The sequence below is a fragment of the Rattus rattus genome, chromosome 2 (genome assembly GCF_011064425.1).
Source record: "Rattus rattus isolate New Zealand chromosome 2, Rrattus_CSIRO_v1, whole genome shotgun sequence".
Taxonomy (NCBI): Eukaryota; Metazoa; Chordata; class Mammalia; order Rodentia; family Muridae; genus Rattus; species Rattus rattus.
The window spans coordinates 173,867,598-173,886,767 of record NC_046155.1 but is presented as its reverse complement, the minus strand read 5'-3'; positions in this window follow the sequence as shown (position 1 = coordinate 173,886,767).

The window sequence follows — 19,170 nt, the reverse complement described above, 5'->3', positions numbered from 1 at the left end:
TTTAACCCTCAAGAGACTGTAGGCCCCAGGGAGTTTAGAGGTCTAGTGGAGACGGGGGGAGGGGGTGAAATTGGGGAAGAGGTATGGGATGTGGAATGATAGGACTGTGGGCCAGAAAGAAGGGAGGGAGGAAGGGAGGGAGGGAGGGAGGGAGGGAGGGAGGGAGGGGAGAGAGAGAGGGAGAGAGATAGACAGAGACAGAGACAGAGACAGAGAAACAGAGAGAGAAGAAGAGGTGGTTCATTTAGAGCTGAGTTCATTACTGAGTTCAGAACTTCAACTAGGAATCAGCACCACTCCAATGTTCAATCCAAGGATATAGCCTTTGTGTGCATGATACCATTGGAAGCCAGAAGAGAACATCAGGTCTCCTGGGACTGGAGTTTCAGATGATTGTGTGCTGCCCATTTCATGCTGGGGATCAAATTCGTGTCTTCTAGAAGAACAGCCAGTGCTATTAGCTGCTAACATGTCACTCTGGCTCCTCATTAATAATAATATTTTGAGGCAGGGTCTCATTATATAGTCCTGGGTAGCCTCTAGACCAGGCTTGACTCAGACTAATGGAGATCTGCTTGTCTCTCCCTCCTGAGACTGAAGGCATGTGCCATCTTCTCCCGTGTCCACATTACTTACTATGTCTTTGTTCATTTGAGCCAGTATTTTATGTAACTCATGCTGAATGGATTTACTTGTTTGCTCCTTTGTTCATGTTTTGTTATGTGAGTGGTGGGGAGGTATGTCCACACAGGTGGCCTCAAAGGAGAGGAGGAGGTTGGGTTGTATGGATTTAGAGTTACAGGCAGTTTAGAATCACCTGACATAGGTACTGGAAACTGAACTTGGCTCCTTTGCAGTCCCCAAGACTGGTTTTCTTCGTTACTTCATAGTCCAGTAGTCACAAGACAGAGCAAACCTCTTCATCTGCCAGTGCAGAAAAGAGGCTCCAGACCACATAGCTCTTGTGATGATAAATGGCCACTAGAGGGCAGCAACACACCAGCCTTCCAGACCCAGGGACCAGCTCAATTATGGGTGCTTGGTCCTGTGTTGCCTAGTTAACAGCTGTGTTTGCTAGGAGGCCTCAGATGTGGGAAAGGGAGGGATACCCCAATTTTATGTGAGAGTAAACCATGGAGAAGCAGCAAAACCTTTGTAATTTGAGCTAAAAACAGAAAACACGAATTTGACAAGGGATTGTACGCATTTAAATAGCATACACTTTGACATGAAGTTTGACAGTGTGACTAAAACTTAAAAGAGATATCTTTTTTTTCTAATCCTAAAGATTGAACCCAGGGTGCATAAATTCTATGTTAGTGAAGTATGGCTGAGACATGCCAACAGTCTCACCATCATATTTCAGACAGGTGTTCTATCTACTTATGATCTACATCTCCAATTCTTCACTGGGGGAAATCTGGCAAGTGCTCTACTGCTGACCCGCACTCCTCAGGACCACGTTAGCATATTCTACACAAATGTTTTTAATTCCTAGATCTTTGCATTTACTATATCTTAACACACACTTATTTTGTTTGTTTGTTTATATTCATTATTTTATTTTTTAATTTAAGATAAGTTTTAATTTTTTTTTTATTTTTACCTTTTGTGAATATAACTACATCATTTTCTTTTCCTCTTTCCTCCCTCGAAACCCTCCCATGTAACTTGCCCTAAACTCTTTCAAATTCATGGCTTTTTTTCCTTGATTGTTGATACATATATACTATCCTTACATGTATAACTTTCTCAGTCTATATCATGTTAGTTGTATTTATATTTTTCAAGACTGGTAATTTGGAATTCGATAGAAACTGTTGTACTCTTCTCGGGAAAACTATTTCTCCCAGTCCCACAATTCCTTAGGTGTCTGTAGTTCTAAAGCTGAGGAGGTCTCATGAGTTTTTTCTCTACATGTTAGCATGCCTGTGGGTATTGCTTTTGTTTTGTTATGTTAGTGAGACTTCTTCATGGGTGTAGTATCTCTGACATTTCTAGAAGGTACAATCTCACAACTAATTTCCTAGTCCTCTAGATTTTGCACCCTATTCTCCCTTTTCCCCACAATGATCCCTAAGCTTTAGGTGCAGGAGTTGCTTTGTAGATATATGTATTGGAACTGGGCCCAGCAACTCTACATTTTGATTGGTTGTCACTTTCTGTAATGGTATCAGTCTGTGGCAAGGAGAAGATTGCCTGATGAGGGATGAGGACCACACTTATTGGAATGTATAAATAAATATTTATAATGTAGCTGAGGATTATGTTCATTTAGAAAACACAAAGGTATAGGTTCTCTAGGTTTCCAGTAATATGCAGGATTTCTCCCTTGAGCAGATTAACCTAATTAGAGGATTGCTGATTAATACCAAGTTATACATGCCACTGTACCCATGAAGCTACCGTGCCAGGCTGATCATTGCTGTAGTTTACAAGTGTCAAAGGTGGGTAGGAACATTGGTTACTTCTATCCTTTGGAAGTTTCTATGGATCCTTCTGATATAATGGAAGCTACTCCTTAGGGAAGAGGCTTTTCAATCAGCTTGGGTCCTCTTGGCCTCTGTCTAAACTGTATGATGTCTTCAGAAATGGGGCTTAACTTTCCCTAGCAGAGTGATGCCTCTAAGGTCAAAACACTGTAGCCCATAAGTTTTTAAAGTCTCTTGGAATGTCATACAGTTGTTAGGGTATACACACGGACCTGGGTTCGATTCTTAGCACTGCATAAACCAGGCATAATGGTGTACACCTATAATCCCTTCACTGTGGAGGTAAAAAACAGGAGAAGAAAGAGCTCAAGGTCATGTGATTTTGAGGCCACCCTGAATTATTATTGACATCATTTTTCTAGAAATAAAAAGAGGAAAACAGCTTTGTTCTGTTTTTTGTTTTTCTTTTGTTTTTTTTGTTGTTTGTTTGTTTGTTTGTTTGTTTTTTACCATAGGCCATTAACTAGAATTTGTCTGGGTAGGGGCTGGAGAGATAGTTCAATAGTTGAGAGTGTAGACTGCTCCTGTAATGCAACTGTAAGAAAGATTAGACATATTCCTCTGAATAATAAAGTTCAATCTGTTACAAAAAAAGACGAAGAAGAAAGAAGAAAAAGAAGAAGAAGAAGGAGGAGGAGGAGGAGGAGGAGGAGGAGGAGGAGGAGGAGAAGAAGAAGAAGAAGAAGAAGAAGAAGAAGAAGAAGAAGAAGAAGAAGAAGAAGAAGAAGAAGAAGAAGAAGAAGAAGAAGAAGAAGAAGAAGAAGAAGAAGAAGAAGAAAGAAGTCGTCACTTGGAAAACTGACCAGAAATTAAGGTTGAAATCCAGTCACAAGGAGCACTGACACACCTGAGTACAGAGTTAAAACCAACACTTCTGCTCCAAGCAAACCACCTGGAGCCCTCATGACATATAAATCCAGTAGCAGTCTGGGACAGGACCCTTCCAGTGCCTGGAGCTGACCCTGGCCCAAAGCTCTCTGTACCTAAATCCCAATGGGAGGAAACATTTCTACAGGAGTACTGACACACAGGGTTAGAGGAGAATCAAGCCACTATTAGAGACAGCAAGTACAGCTAACATCAGAGCCACCTGATGATAAGAGGCAAACATGAGTACAAAAGCAGTGGAAACCAAGACTACTTGGCATTGATGGTAGAGCCCAGTTCTACCATCAAAGCAAATACTGGATATCCAAACACACAGGAAAAGCAAGTTTGGATTTAAAATCACACCTCATGATAATGATGGAGGAAATTAAGAAAGACATAAATAACACCCTTAAAAAAATACAGGACAACACAGGTGAACAAGTACAAGCCCTTAAGGAGGAAACACAAAAATCCTTTAAAGAATTAAAGGAAAACACAACTAAATAGGTGAAAGAATTGAACAAAACCATCCAATACATAAATATGAAATAGAAACAATAAAGAAATCACAAAGAAAGAAAACACTGAAGAAATAAAATCTAGGAAAGAGATCAGGAGTCATAGATGCAAGCATCACCAACAGAATACAAGAGATAGAAGAATCTCAGGGGTAGAAAAATACCCTAGAAAACATTGACACAACTGTCAAAAAATTAGAAAAGCCAAAAATCTCCTAACCCAAAACATCCACTAAGTCCATGACACAATGAAAAGATCAAACATAAAAAAATAGGTATAGAAGACAGAGAAGATTCCCAACTTAAACTGCCAGTAAATACTTTCAACAAAATTAGAGAAGACACATAGCATACAAGAAGCCTACAGAACTCCAATTAGATTGGACCAGAAAGGAAATTCCTCCCATCACATAATAGTCAAAACACCAAATGCACAAAACAAAGAAAGAATATTAAAAGCAGTAAGGGAAAAAGATCAAGTAACATATAAAAGCAGACCTATTAGAGTTACACTAGACTTCTCACCAGAGGTTATGAAAGCCAGAATATCATGGGCAGATGTCATACAGACACTAAGAGAACACAAATACCAGCAAAGGCTACTATATACAGCAAAACTCTCAATTAAAATAGGCAGAGAGACCAAGATATTCCATGACAAAACCAAATTTACACTTTATCTTTCCACAAATCCAGCCCTACAAAGGATAATAGATAGAAAACTCCAATAAAAGGAGAAAAAGTACACCCTAGAAAAAGCAAGAAAGTAATATTCTTGCAACAAACTCAAAAGAAGAGAGCCACACAAACATAATTCCATCGCTAACAGCAAAAATAACAGGAAGCAACAATCGCTATTCCTTAGTATCTCTTAACATCAATGGACTCAATTACCCAATAGAAAGACATAGACTAACAGATTGGATATGTAGAGCACCTGTCATTTTGTTCCATACAGGAAAGACACCTCAGTGACAAAGACAGAAACTAACTCAAAGTAAAATGCTAGAAAACAATTTTCCAAGCAAATGGTCCCAAGAAACAAGCTGGAGTAGTTCTTCTAATGTAGAATCAAACTGACTTTCAACCAAAAGTTATCAAAAAAGATAAGGAAGGACACTTCATGTTCATCAAAGGAAAAATTCACCAAGAAGAACTCTCAATCCTGAATAGCTATCTCTAAATGCAAGGTCACCTACATTAATAAAAGAAACCTTATTAAAGCTCAAAGCACACATTGTACCTCACACAATAATAGTGGGAGATTTTAACACCCCACTCTCATCAATGGACCGATCAAAGAAACAGAAACCAAACAGAGACATAGAAAAACTAACATGAGTTATGAACCAAATGGAATTAACAGATATCTATAGAACATGTCATCCTAAAACACAAGAATATACCTTCTTCTCAGGACCTCGTGGTACATTATACAAAATTGACTTTATAATTGGTCACAAAGCATGCCTCAACCGATACAAGAAGATTAACATAATCCCATGCATCCTATCAGATCACCAGAGACTAAGCCTGGTCTTCAACAACAACAACAAAAAAAAATGACAGAAAGTCCACATACACATGGAAGTTAAACAATGCTCTACTCAATGGCAACTTGGTCAAGGAAGAAATAAAGAAAGAAATTAAAGACTCTTTAGAATTTAATGAAAATGAAAGAACAACATACCCAAACTAATGGAACACAATGAAAGCAGTGCTAAGATTAAAACTCATAACTCTGAGTGCCTCCAAAAAGAAACTGGAAAGAGCATACATACATCAGCAGCTTGACAGCACACCAAAGAGCTCTAGAACAAAAAGAAGCAAATACAACAAAGATGAGAAGACAGCAGGAAATAATCAAACTCAGGGTTGAAACCAACCATGTAGAAACAAAAAGAACTATACAAAGAATCGAGAAAACTAGGAGCTGGATCTTTGAGAAAATCAACAAGAGAGATAAACACTTAGACAAACCAGAGGGCACAAAGAGTGTATCCAAATTAACAAAATCAGAAATGAAAAGGGAGAGATGACAACAGAATCTAAGGAAATTCAAAAAATCATTCAAAAAGATCCTACTACAAAAACCTATACTCAACAAAACTGGAAAATCTGGAAGAAATTGACAGCTTTCTAGAAAGATACCATGTGCCAAAGTTAAATCAGGAGTAGATGAACTATCTCAACAATCCCATAACTCCTAAAAAATAGAAACAGTTATTATAAGTCTCCCAAATAAGAAAAGCCCAGGACCAGATGGGTTTAGTGCAAACTTATAAGACCTTCATAAAAGATCTAATACCAATATTGTCCAAACTGTTCCACAAAATTAAAACAAAAGGAACACTACCCAATTTCTTCTACAAAGCCACAATTATGCATATACCTAAACCACGCAAAGACCCAACAAAGAAATAGAACTTCAGACAAATTTCCCTCATGAATATCGATGAAAAAATTCTCAATATAATTCTATTAAATTCTATAATCCTATTAAAAATGGGATACAGTGCTGAACCAAAAAATCTCCCCTGAGGAATACCAAATGTTTGAGAAGCACCTAAAGAGTGTTAAACATCCATAATCAGCAGAGAAATGCAATTCAAACAAACCATGAGATACCGCCTCACACCAGTCAGAATGGCTAATATCAAAAACGCATGAGAGTTTGCTGGAGAGAATGTGGAGAAACAGGAACACTGCTTCATTGTTGGTGAGATAGCACGTGGGTACAACCACTATGGAAATCAGTCTGGTGGTTCCTCAAAACATTGGACATAGAACTACCTAAGGAGGCAGCTATACCACTCCTGGGCATATACCCAAAATATGCCCCAACATATAACAAGGACACATGCTCCTCTATGTTCATAGCAGCGTTATTTATAAAAGCCAGAAGCTGCAAAAAACACAGATGTTTCTCAGCAGAGGAATGGATACAGAAAATGTGGTACATTTACACAGTGCAGTACCACTCAGCTATTAAAACCAATGACTACATGAAATACTTAGTCAGAGATAAGCAAGTCACAAAGGAACACACATGGTATGCACTTACTGATAAGTGGATAGTAGCCCAAAAGCTTGGAATATCTAAAAAAAATTCACAGATCATATGAAGGTCAAGAAGAAGGAAGACCAAAATGTGGATGCTTCAGTCCTTCTAGAAGGAAGAACAAAATACTCATGGGAGGAGACAAAAAGACAAAGTTTGGAGCAAGGAATGAAGAAAACTTCATCTAGAGACTGCCCCACATGGAGATCCATCCAATATGCAAACATCAAACCCTGTTGCTATTGCTGATGCCAAGAAGTGTTTGCTGACAGGAGCCAGATATGGGTGTCTCCTGAGAGGCTCTGCCCGAGCCCTACTGATACAGATGAGGATGCTTGTAGCTAACCATTGGACTGAACAAAGGGACCACAATGGAGGAGTTAGAGAAAAGACTGAAGTAGCTGAGAGGGTTTGCTACCCCATAGGAAAAACAACAATATCAACCAAACAGACCCCACAAGTGCTTCCAGGGACAAAACCACCAACCAATGAATATGCATGGAGGAACCCATGACTCCAGCCACATATGTAGTAGAGGACAACATTGTTCAGAATCAAGGAAAAGCCCTTGGTCTTGCAAAGGGTCATTTCCTCAATGTAGGTGAATGCCTAGACTTTGAGTTGGGAATGGGTACATGGAAGTGGGAGCATCCTCACAGAAGCAGGAGGAGGGGGAGTCAGTATAGGAGAGGGTGGTAAGGGGATATCATTTGAAATGTAAATATCCACGAAATATAAAATTTAAAGAAAATGTTTAAGGAATAAATTATAGTAAAACTGAAGTGATGGCTGAGTTATTAGTTTGCTGTTCTTCCAGAGGACTCAAGTACAATACCTAACACCCAGATTGGGCAGCTCATAAACATCTGTTAGAGGACATGTTCCAGAGGACATAACATCTTCTGCCATCTTTGTGCTCCTTTGCTCAAGTACACATAACTATTTCCCAAGCCTCCTTCACCATGTAGTGAAATTTCAGAAATAGCAAAGCCTGGTGGCACATTCTTTAAATTCAAGCACTCAGAGGGATGAAGCAGAAGGATCTCTGTGAGTCCAAGGCCACCCTGATATTCTTGTACATTTTCAGACCAGCCATGGTTACATAGTTGGACCCTGTCTCAAAAATTTTACCAAAACATAAAACCCTAGATTATATAATGAAAAAAAAATATATAATATGGAATAGAGTAAGGATGATATAAAGATCAGACCTAGGCTTAGAATTCTGGTTAAAGAGAATATTTATGTTATGGATGCTAATAATAAGAATGGGGTTAAGGGACAAATGTTATATGCAATGTGAAGAGAATCCATTTGACAAACAATTAATTTCCAAGTGTTCATAGTGTATCTCTAGTCATTCACCATGATATGGCAACATTAACTCATAGTAGCTGTGGTTACTTGCAAAAGATCTCAAGTATGAAAATGTCTGACACTCTTGAAGCAGATGTTCTCTAGGTTCCATCTCATACTGAAGAGCTATTACTGCTGGAGGAGTGAGAACTATATTCCTCTGGAGAATGTGACCATGGTTAGGATTTCTGTGATACAGTAAATGGCCCCATTCTCATGCACATATGAGCAGCATTCACTATACTTAGTGGGTTACAAGCAATGATGAAAAGTTGGGAGAGGTCCTTGTATTATACAGCATTACCCTCCCTGCCAGCATCACCCACCTGAACCAGTTCAACTGTGCTTGTTTGCAAAACGCACATCGCAGGTAGGCTTGTTGACTGTTGAGAATTCTTCATTCAAGGGAAGGGTAGGACCTCACCTAGATATCCAATCACTCCCCTAACTATTTGTACACGATTATGCTATCCTAGTTGGATATGGCTATGTGGTCTTAAGGAGGGGCTAGAAAATAGGTTGAGGAGGACTTGGAAAAGAATTTACCTGAGGAATGAAGAATTTCCTCTGAACATGGTTTTCATCAATCCAGTGTTCTGTTAGCAGCACCTCACCCAGCCTCTGCATGTACACACAATAAGTCCAGAGAAATTTTGAAGAAGTCAAACCTTGGTTTGTTGATGATGGAAAGAGATAGTGCAGCAGTAAAGAATACTGGCTGCTCTTCCAGAGGACCTGAGATCAATTCCTAGCACCCACATTACACCTCAAAGATATCTGTAACGCTAGTCCAAGAGAATCTGATACCCTCCTCTGGCCTCTGTGGGCACTGGATTTATATGAAGACAGACATGCATTTAGGCAAACATTCATATTCTTACAACAAAAAAGAAATAAAATTTTGACCACTCTACTACCCTTGGAAGGGGTAGATGTTGTTTATCTCCCTTTCTCTTGTAAAAATTATTGCAAAAGCAGAACAAGAACAGATTATAAGCAACTCTTATAACATAAAACATTTAATTGGGGATGACTTACAATCTCAAAGATTCAGTCTGTTATAATCATGGCAGGAAACAGGGCAGCATCCAGGCAGATATGAGGCTTGAGGAGCCGAACCTTCCACATCTTGTTCCGCAGGTACCCAGGAGAAGACTGGCATTCTCATGAGGCTAGGAGGAAGCTCTCTTTGCCCATGCCCACAGTGACACACTTCCCCCAACAAGACCACACCTACTGCAAAAAAGTCCACACCTCTTAATAATGCCACTTCCTGGCCCAAGCATATTCAAACCCCAAAGTTAGATGTTTTTATTGTATACATTTATGAATCTCTTTTGTTGTATATATATATATATATATATATGCAATTTTCAATATTAAAAAATTTAAAACAATGTTCACTATATATTGAATTAGAAGCATTCAGAATAAAGAGCAAGTTCTAATTCTGTAAAGAAATCTGGCTTTGGAGTCAATTTACACTTCTTGGATACATAGAGGTCCCCCCAACATCCCTCCCTCACTGGAGACTAGATTACTATGGCTGATCTTAGAAACTTCCCCACCTAGGGATCCATCCCATTTGCAGACACTAAACCCCTACACTATTGCTGATGCCAAGAAGGGCTTGCTGACAGGAGCCTGATATGTCTGTTCCCTGAGAGGTTCTTCTAGCACCTGATTAATACAGATGCAGATACTCACACCCAAACATGAAACTGGGCTCAGGACCACAAAGGGAGAGCTAGGGGAATGACTAAAGGAGCTGAAGAGGATTGCAACCCACAGAAAGAACAATATCAACTAACTTGACCACGCAGATCTTCCAGATACTACTAAAGTACCAACCAAAGAATATAAAGAGAGGGATCCATGGCTCCAGATATACATGTAGCTGAAGACACCCTTTCTGACGTCAATGGTTGGGGAGACCCTTTGTTCTATCCAGGCTTGATACCCTGGCATATATTGATGCTGGAGCAGTGAGGCAGGAATGGGTGAGTGGGTAGAACAGCATCCTCATAAAGCAAAGAAGGGGGGAAGGGAAGTGAGGTGGGGAGTGCTGTAGAGGGAGAACCAGGGTGGGGGATATTATTTAAAATGTGAACAAATAAAATGATTAATAAAACAAACATAAGGCACATACAAAGAAAGAAATATTGAAATCCATTGTCATGCTGCACATCTGCCTCACAGCTGGGGTGCTGGAACACAGCCATGCTACTGGTAAGTTGCTCAGGCGAGGCAGAACAAAGTCCACCATAGGGATCTCTGCCTGTGGAAAAAAAACAGTGAGATCTGGGACAGATGCTGTGATTCTCAATCTCTTGTGTACCCAGATGCCATTGGGGACATCAGGGAGTTGATAACAGGGCTACGGGCCCACCCTTTCTCTAACCATCAGGCAAGAAGTAGATGATTGAGCCCAGGATGAAGCAGACTCAGTTTTGGTTCCTAGTGAATGCCAAAAGTGACAAGAGAAGGAGTGAAAGAGAAAGGGCCTACTCTAAGAGTTCTTTACAATGAAACTCCCTCCCAGCCACCTCTGCACCTCCAACCCCTGTGATGTTCCTGGATGAAGGAGACAGTTTCTTGTCCAAAATTTTTAATTTTAGGGGGTATGTAGATGTGAATGCATACATCTATCTCAGGGTGAACAAACCAGGGATTAAATGCCTTTTTCAGGAAAGAATTCTCAGGAAGGGAAGGAAGCTCATTGGCTAAACACACAAGGCCTATCTAGATACCTCACGGGCATGGAGAACTACAGGTTTTTATGCTCTGTGACTGGTTGGCATGGTCTTCTCCATGCAACATCATAGTTAGGTATCCCAGGACAGGTAAAGCTTGGCAGGGAGATGGTTCCATGCCTTCAATTCTCAATTCTGATATTCCCTAGGGTTCTTAACTGGTCTTACCAGTTCCTCTCTCTCTAGTGGCACAGGCCACTTGCCCCACAATCCACCATTTAGAAATCACTGTATCAAGAACTAAAGTGAAATCAAATACAAAGAACATGTGGCCCTGTGGAATGATTTGTATATACTTGACCCAGGGAATGGCACTATTTGGAGGTGTGGCCTTCTTATAGTAGTTGTGTTACTGTGGATGTGGGCTTTAAAACCCTACTCCTAGCTGCCTAAAAGTCAGTGTTCTGCTGGCAGCTTGTAGAACTCTCAGCTCCTCCTGTACCATGCCTACCTGAATGCTGCCATGTTACCTCTTTGATGATACTGGATGGAACTCTGAACCTGGAAAGCCAGTCCCAATTAAATATTGTACTTTATTAGACTTGCCTTGGTCACAGCAGTAAAACTCTAATTTAGATACCCTGTATTTAAGATTCTTACAACTCACAGTCAACTCTAGTGTTACCATAGACATTATATTAGTAATGCCACATAGTGCCCCAAAAGAAGCTCAAATAATGAGCTATGAATTGAAGTATTCCCTCCCAGAGGCAAAAAGGATGCTTACGAAACTCAGGAGGATTGCAATGCTTACAGAACTCACAAGATTGCATGAACAGGAAATAGATGCCATTGGAAAGAAGATTCTTCAGCAGAGCTGTCTTCAAGTTGCACAAAGAACACCAGAATTCCATTTTTAAAAAGTCACATGTAACAGAGCTCCGATGTTCAGAAGAGGCCTATTATCTGTGGATGCTTAACCTGAGGATATGAGATGGATGCTGAACTAGAGGCTGAATTGAATTAATAACTGAGTGTAGAGAGAAAGAAAGAGAAATAGAATTCATGGTCTGTCTGTCCTGCCTCTTTTAACTTGCTTGTGAAATCCATTAGTAATTACATTACTCTACAAAATAAATTCTACAAATAAGAACCTTCATGATGGCCCTTATTCTACTAGTAGAATTTTTGCACCTTCTGAAGTACATTCAACAATGACATGTTTGGAGGCATCTTAACTTCTTATAACTTGAAGACATAGATACTACTGACATCTGGGATTGACAAATACCCTACAAAACCCAGGGCAACTCTCCACAATGCATAATTACCAAGTTTAAATGCCAACAGAGCTGAAAATGAGAAATTCTACATTATACATAATGTATAATGCATTTAATTCAGGTCTGCAATTATAGAAACAAGTCAAGAAATGTGTAGGAAGAGACAATTGGCTCTTATATTCATTTATATGAATATTTTTAACTAAAATGTGCTTTCTTTTCATTTATGGGATAATACCTTGTAGTTTTAATTTTCACTTTTTTGCAACTTACAATACTTTCCCCAAGATAAATTTTTACATAAAATGAAATTCATGTATTTTTACCCCCTTTGAAACTGGTGATGTTGATATACAGTCAAAGAAATAGTTTGAGGAAAACTGAAAAACAGGGCCAACAGATAGCTTAGTGGGTGGGGTTTCTTGAGGCCAAGCCTGATGATATGAGTTCTCTCCAGAAACAATATGATGGAAGGAGAATCCAAGTCCTGACCATTGTTTTCTTACCTCCACATTCATCCTATAGCAAGTTAAAAAATCAAAAATTGCACCAAACAAGGCAATAGACATTCCCTCAAAATATTTATATTTATTTTTAATTAAATTAAAATTTTAGAGTAGGTGACCTTGAACTTCTTGCCTCCTGAATGCTGGTATTAAAGCCATGTGCCAACGTGTCTGGAAGAATTGAATATTAAAAACAAAATGTTCCCTTTATTGTATATATTTGTGCAAAGATCAAAGGTCTCTGAACTATTTCCTGGTAAAGTCCTTCTTGTAAAGCTGGGTCTAATTAGTATGAACTTTGAGCTCATCTAGTGCTATCCGGTTCAGGAGTGTGGGAGCTGCAAACTCAAAGCAAACTATTTTCAGTGGTTATGTGCTGATCATGTTCATTTAGATTCTTTTCTACAATATGGACTACAATATGCCTCATAGGATTGTATAAAACTGCTCCCCAATATTGGCACAGGCAGCATCACTCAACTGGTAAAGGTGCTTGTGGCCAATCATGAGGATCTGCATTTGATCTACTAGACCTACATGAAAGGAGAGAAATGAACCTGAAAGTTGATTTCTGACTTCTACACATGCATGGTGGAATGCACAAACCCATTTACACAAAGATATATAAAAAAGTAATTATTAAAAATTTAAAAATCTGAAGTACTCTCTTCTTCATCAGAGATCATTTTAAAATATTTCCTTAGAAAATATTTATTTCTAGTTGTGTGTTTGTGTGTGTGTATGCACACATGCATGCACACATGTACACACACACACACACACACACACACAAACACACACACACACACACACAATGTGGGCTCTAGGAACCAAACTTAAGTCCGCTACAAGAGCAGTACCATGCTTAACCTTTGAGTAAATATTGCCAGCTGCTTTTACAAGAGGACTTAACCTTTGGTTAGATCTGAGTAAATTTTTAATATATCCTGTTTTTAAAAAAGCTTTCTGAAGCAGAGTTCATGGTTATACTGTACAGTTTCCTTCTATGAAGGGTTACAATTTCCCTCTTGTTTTTAAATTTCGACCCTGAATGATTTAAGATGCTGCACTGACCTTCAAGTGTTAAGTTCCATAACTATGCTGTTGCATGAATCAAATCCTAAAATGAATACAAAAATAAGTCAAGGATAAAAGATTTTCAGTTAGTATTCAAATTAAATATATCTCTCTATTTTTTTATTTTTTAATATATTACATCCCAACATAAGTTTTCCCTCCTTTCTTCTGCAAATCTCCAATTCCAATCCACTCCTTGTGTTTTTCTCTCCAAATAAAGGCAGGCCTCCCAGACGTATCAAGCTACAATAAAAACCAAAATAAAAACCATCTCTCCTATTAATGTTGGGTGAGACAACTCAGTAGGAGGAAATGGTTCCCAAAAGAATACAAAAGAATCAGAGACAGACCCCACTCTCACTGTTAGTATTCCTACAAGATTACCAAGATACACAAGCATAACTTACATGCAGAGGGCCTAGGTCAGACCCATGCAGGCTCCCTGATAGTAGGTTCAGTCTCTATGATTCCCTATGAGCCCAGGTTCATTGATTCTGTGGGTTTTCTTGTAATGTCCTTGATCCCTCTGTCTCCTGCAACCCTTCTTCCCTCTCTTCTATAGAACAAGCTATGTCTGATGTTTCCCCACGGGTGTCTGCATCTGTTTCCATCAGTTGCTGCTTGGAGCCTCTCTGAGGGTGATCATGCTAGACTCCTGTCTACAAGCATAGCAGAATATCATTATTCATCATTATGGGGGTATTTGGTTGTACTGTAGGTCTCTGGGCCATCCAGCATCTAGCTTTTGACACTCCAGGAAATATCAGGAGTTGGCTCCCTCTCACAGCATAGGTCTCAAGCTGGTGGAGTCAGTGTAGGCCACTCTAAATGTGGACACTCCATCTCTGTACTAACACATCTTGCAGGCAGGACAAATTGTAAGCCAAAAGTTTTGTGGTTGGGTTGGGGTCCCAGTACTTCCAATTGGATATTGGTTGTTTACAGTAGACGGCTGGTTTATGTTCTGTGTTCCACATTACTAGGAGTCTTAGGTAGGGTCATCCTAAAAATTTCCTGATAGTTTTCATTGCCCTAGATTTCTTCCCCCTCCCAAATGCCCTAAATATTTAGATGTGTCTGCCAGTAGCCTTTCCCTACATTCTCTGCCCTCCATGATCCCTCTGATCCATACATGCCCCAGGACACCCAAACTATCTGTTATATTTTCCCTTCCTGAAAAGATTCACATGTCTCTGCCTTGAATCCTTAGTATCTCTGGCTCTACGAATTTACCATGATTATCTAGGGACCCCCTGGGGGTCACAGAGGAGAGAACATCGCTCATCAGTAAGGACAGGCCTGTCCGCCCTTTTCTGAAGCACCAGAGAGTGACTTTGGATCGCTAGGACGCCACGGAACACCTGCCGTGAGACAGTCCAGGAGGAGTTTATAGTGCGGGGCAGATCTTAAGGTTAGTAAGTGATGGGACAAGCATTTTCAAAGCAGTCATTATTTGTGACAGGACTGAAGCAGTCACTCAAGACGCTAGGAATTAGGGTTAAAAAGAAGGATTTAATAAAATTTTTAGATTTGGTAGAAGATGTATGTCCCTGGTTTCCCCAGGAAGGGACAATTGATCAAAAAAGGTGGCTCAGAGTTGGAGATTGTTTTAAAGATTATTATGAGGTTCTTGGTCCTAAGAAAATTCCAGTCACTGCCTTCAGTTATTGGTCTCTTATTAATGATATCCTTAGAACCACCTCTGAATGGCCAGATCTTCAGCATTTAGTCAAGGAAGGAGAGCGTTCACTGAAGGAAAGCTCCTTGAGGGAGCTTGCTCCCCTTCTCTCACCTGTTGACCCCATATTGGGAGAGGAGTTGGTCTCTGGCATTAAGTCGCCTTCCCCCCCCCATTGTTCATTATTGATATGGAGAGTGCCTTTGATCCTATCCCTGCTAGACATTTCTCCGCTGAAAAGATTATGTCCCATGCTCCACCCAGTACACCAGAATGCCAACCTAATAAACAACTTTATCCTTCTCTTCAAGACTTAGGCAACGGTGGTGTTTCTTCTCCTGAGTAGGAGGTTAAATTAGAGGCGGGAGCTGCTCATTTTGAGTCAAAAGAAGCCACTATAGTGCTGGCCACAGATAGTACCAGAGCTGGTACTCACTCTCCCTTATCTTTTCCCCCTCCACCTTATGGCCTCCTAGATGCAGTCCTTGATTCAACCCCTGTCTCTGATGCTTGTCGCCAGCTGACCAAGGATGCCATGTGACATCCTTGAGACACATGGTAGAGACTAGAAAAGAGCAGGTACAATTGCTTATAGCTCTTCGTGATTTAGAGACAAAATTGACAGAGCTGACACCCTCGCAGAGTCCCCAGCTTAAGGCTGCAAGCCAGGGTAAAACTCCAAACAAGAAACATAAAGTTTTAGCCTTTCCCCTCTCCCTGAGGAGCGGGGCAAAAGTCCCTAGAGACCCCTCCACCCCAGGCACCCTGGAGGAGTAGGAGGATCGAGCTACAGATGGTGATTCTGAGGAGGAGGCAGAATTTCACCCTGGCTCACAGGAGCCGGGAGATACTGCTGCTGGCTCTGGGTCCCGCGCAGCTCGGCCTGTGCCCTGTCCTCCACGCTATCATTATCAGCCCCTAGATTTTAAAATATTAGAAAAGCTCAAAACAGCGGTATCAAAGTGGCCCCCTTTACACTGGCACTTTTAGAATCCTCTACTGAAGGATGGCTCATACCAAACGAATGTTCGCAGCTTGCCGGAGCCGCGCTTTCAGGCGGTGACTTTGTGCTTTGGAAATCTGAAATGACTGAAGCCACAAAAGAAATTGAAACAAAAAATCGTGTACGTCCTGATACCAGGTCATGAACAGCAAAAAAGATTCTTGGTGCGCCACCCTTTAATACTTTAGAGTCTCAAATGCAATTTTCTCCTGGTCTTTTGGCTCAAATTCGTCAGACATGCCTGGCAGCCTGGAAAAGGTTGCCTCCCAAGTCTGGTTTCTCCTCCACACTCACTAAGGTACTCCAGGGAGCTGATGAACCATACAATTCTTTTGTCAGCCATTTGACTGAAACAGTGGAGCGCTTGGTGTTCAAGAGCCTGAAAATCCCTTTATTAAACAGCTAGCATTTGAAAATGACAATTCCACTTGCCAGGATATTCTCAAACACCACCAGTCAAAGCCTCTGGCAGAGTATGTATGCCTCTGCGCAGGGGCAGGAACAAGCCACGCTATTGGTTTAGCTATGGAGCTGCTCTTCAAAAGACAGGCTTATATAATTCTCAAAAAACCTGCTTTAACTATAAACAAGTTGGTCATTTCATGCGAGAATGCCCCCACCCTCGTCAAAATAAAAGACCCCCAGCTGAGAGACAAGGGAATGCTTCCCCAATGAGGGCTCCGCCTACTACGTTGTGCCCCTACTGCTTTAGATGTCGACACTGGGCTAACAAATGCGGATCCAAAACTGACAACCAAGGCCGCCCTCTGCCTCCACAGCAGTCGGGAAACTTCCCACGGGGACAGCCTCCGGCCCCCTCCTTCAGGACAGGCCCTGGAGCAGTAGGGTTTGTCCCTCAGCAAGCCAGCCACGCCTCACCCAATCAATTCCACCCCTCACCCAATCAATTGCCCATCTCTGGCGAGCCACAAAGAGCAGCTCAGGACTGGAACTCTGTGCCTCCGCCAGTATAATACTAACACCTGAGGAAGGTATCCAGGCCATATCCACGGGCTAGTTTATGGCCCCTTACCCCTAAATACTCTTGGCTTGATTTTGGGTAGAGCTTCCCTCTCTTGAAAGGACTCCAGATCACACCTGGGGTTGTAGACCCTGACCACCAGGGAGAAATACGGGTCCTGGCCAGTGCCACAAGTGGCCCGATACTTATACCTACACAACAAGCCATTGCACAGTTATTGTTACTCCCCAAGCTCCCAGTCAGAAATCCACATCATAAAGATGCCAGAGTCCTGGGAGAACAAGGAATATCTGAGGTGTTTTGGGCCCAGAAGATATCTTCTTCTCGGCCTATGCTTACTTTGAGTCTGAATGGAAAAACTTTCCAAGGACTTTTAGACTCAGGAACTGATGCCACAGTTATTTCTGACAGGTTTTGGCCGGCTGCCTGTTATTAACTGATTCAGCCACTCACTTACAAGGAATTGGACACTCTAAAAATCCATGAGTCAGTGCTCAAACCATTGGATGGACAGATACAGAAGGAAATTCAGGAATTGTGATTCCCTATGTAATACCTGACTTGCCAATTAACCTCTGGGGGAGAGACATCCTTTCCCAGATGAATTTTATCATGTGTAGCCCTAACGAGGTAGTTACAAAGCAGATGTTGGCCCAGGGATTCCTACCTGGATAAGGATTGGGAAAACAGGCACAGGGCATTAAAGAACCATTGGCTATGACACAGAAGCTAGATCGAAGAGGCTTGGGATCCCCGTTTTCACATTTTCCCTAGCGGCCACAGTCATGCCTGCTCCCCAGGCTCATACAGAAATTGTTTCTCATGCAGAGAAATGTCCCTGTCTGGATTGATCAGTGGCCACTAACTCAAGAAAAACTGACAGCTGCTAGACAGTTAGTGCAGGAACAGTTAGCAGCTGGCCACATTGAGCCATCCTCTTCCCCCTGGAATACCCCAATTTTTGTCATTAAGAAAAAATCTGGCAAATGGAGGCTCTTACAGGATCTTCGCATGGTAAATAAAGTTATAATACCCATGGAAACACTACAACCTGGTCTTCCTTCCCCTGCTGCCATTCCTGCTGAGTTTTTTAAAATTATTATCGATTTAAAGGATTGCTTCTTTACCATACCTCTTCACCCAGAAGATTGTCACCATTTTGCATTCAGCATTCCCCAAGTTAATTTCCAGGGGCTTTCATTGGCATGTCCTTCCTCAGGGCACGGCCAACAGCCCTACCCTGGCTCAAAATACGTAGCCCAGGTAATCCAGCCCATCAGGAGGGCTTGGCCTCAAATTTATCTTCTTCATTACATGGATGATATATTATTGGGGGTCCTGATAAACAACAGGCCTTTTCATGCTTCCAACAATTCCAAGAGGCCCTTAGCTCCCGAGGGCTTAAAATTGCCCCTGAAAAGATTCAAATACAAGACCCATCTGTGGTACGAACTAGAGTTCGAACAGATCCGTACCCCCAAAGTTGAACTCCAGCTTTCATCCCTTAAAACTCTACATGACTTTCAACAATTACTTGGAAACCTTCAATTTATCCGCCCCTATTTAAAGATTCCCCCTGAGGCTTTAGTCCCTCTTAATGAACTTCTTTCAGGAGATTCTCATCCCTTGTCCCCCCGAGCCCTCACCCCAC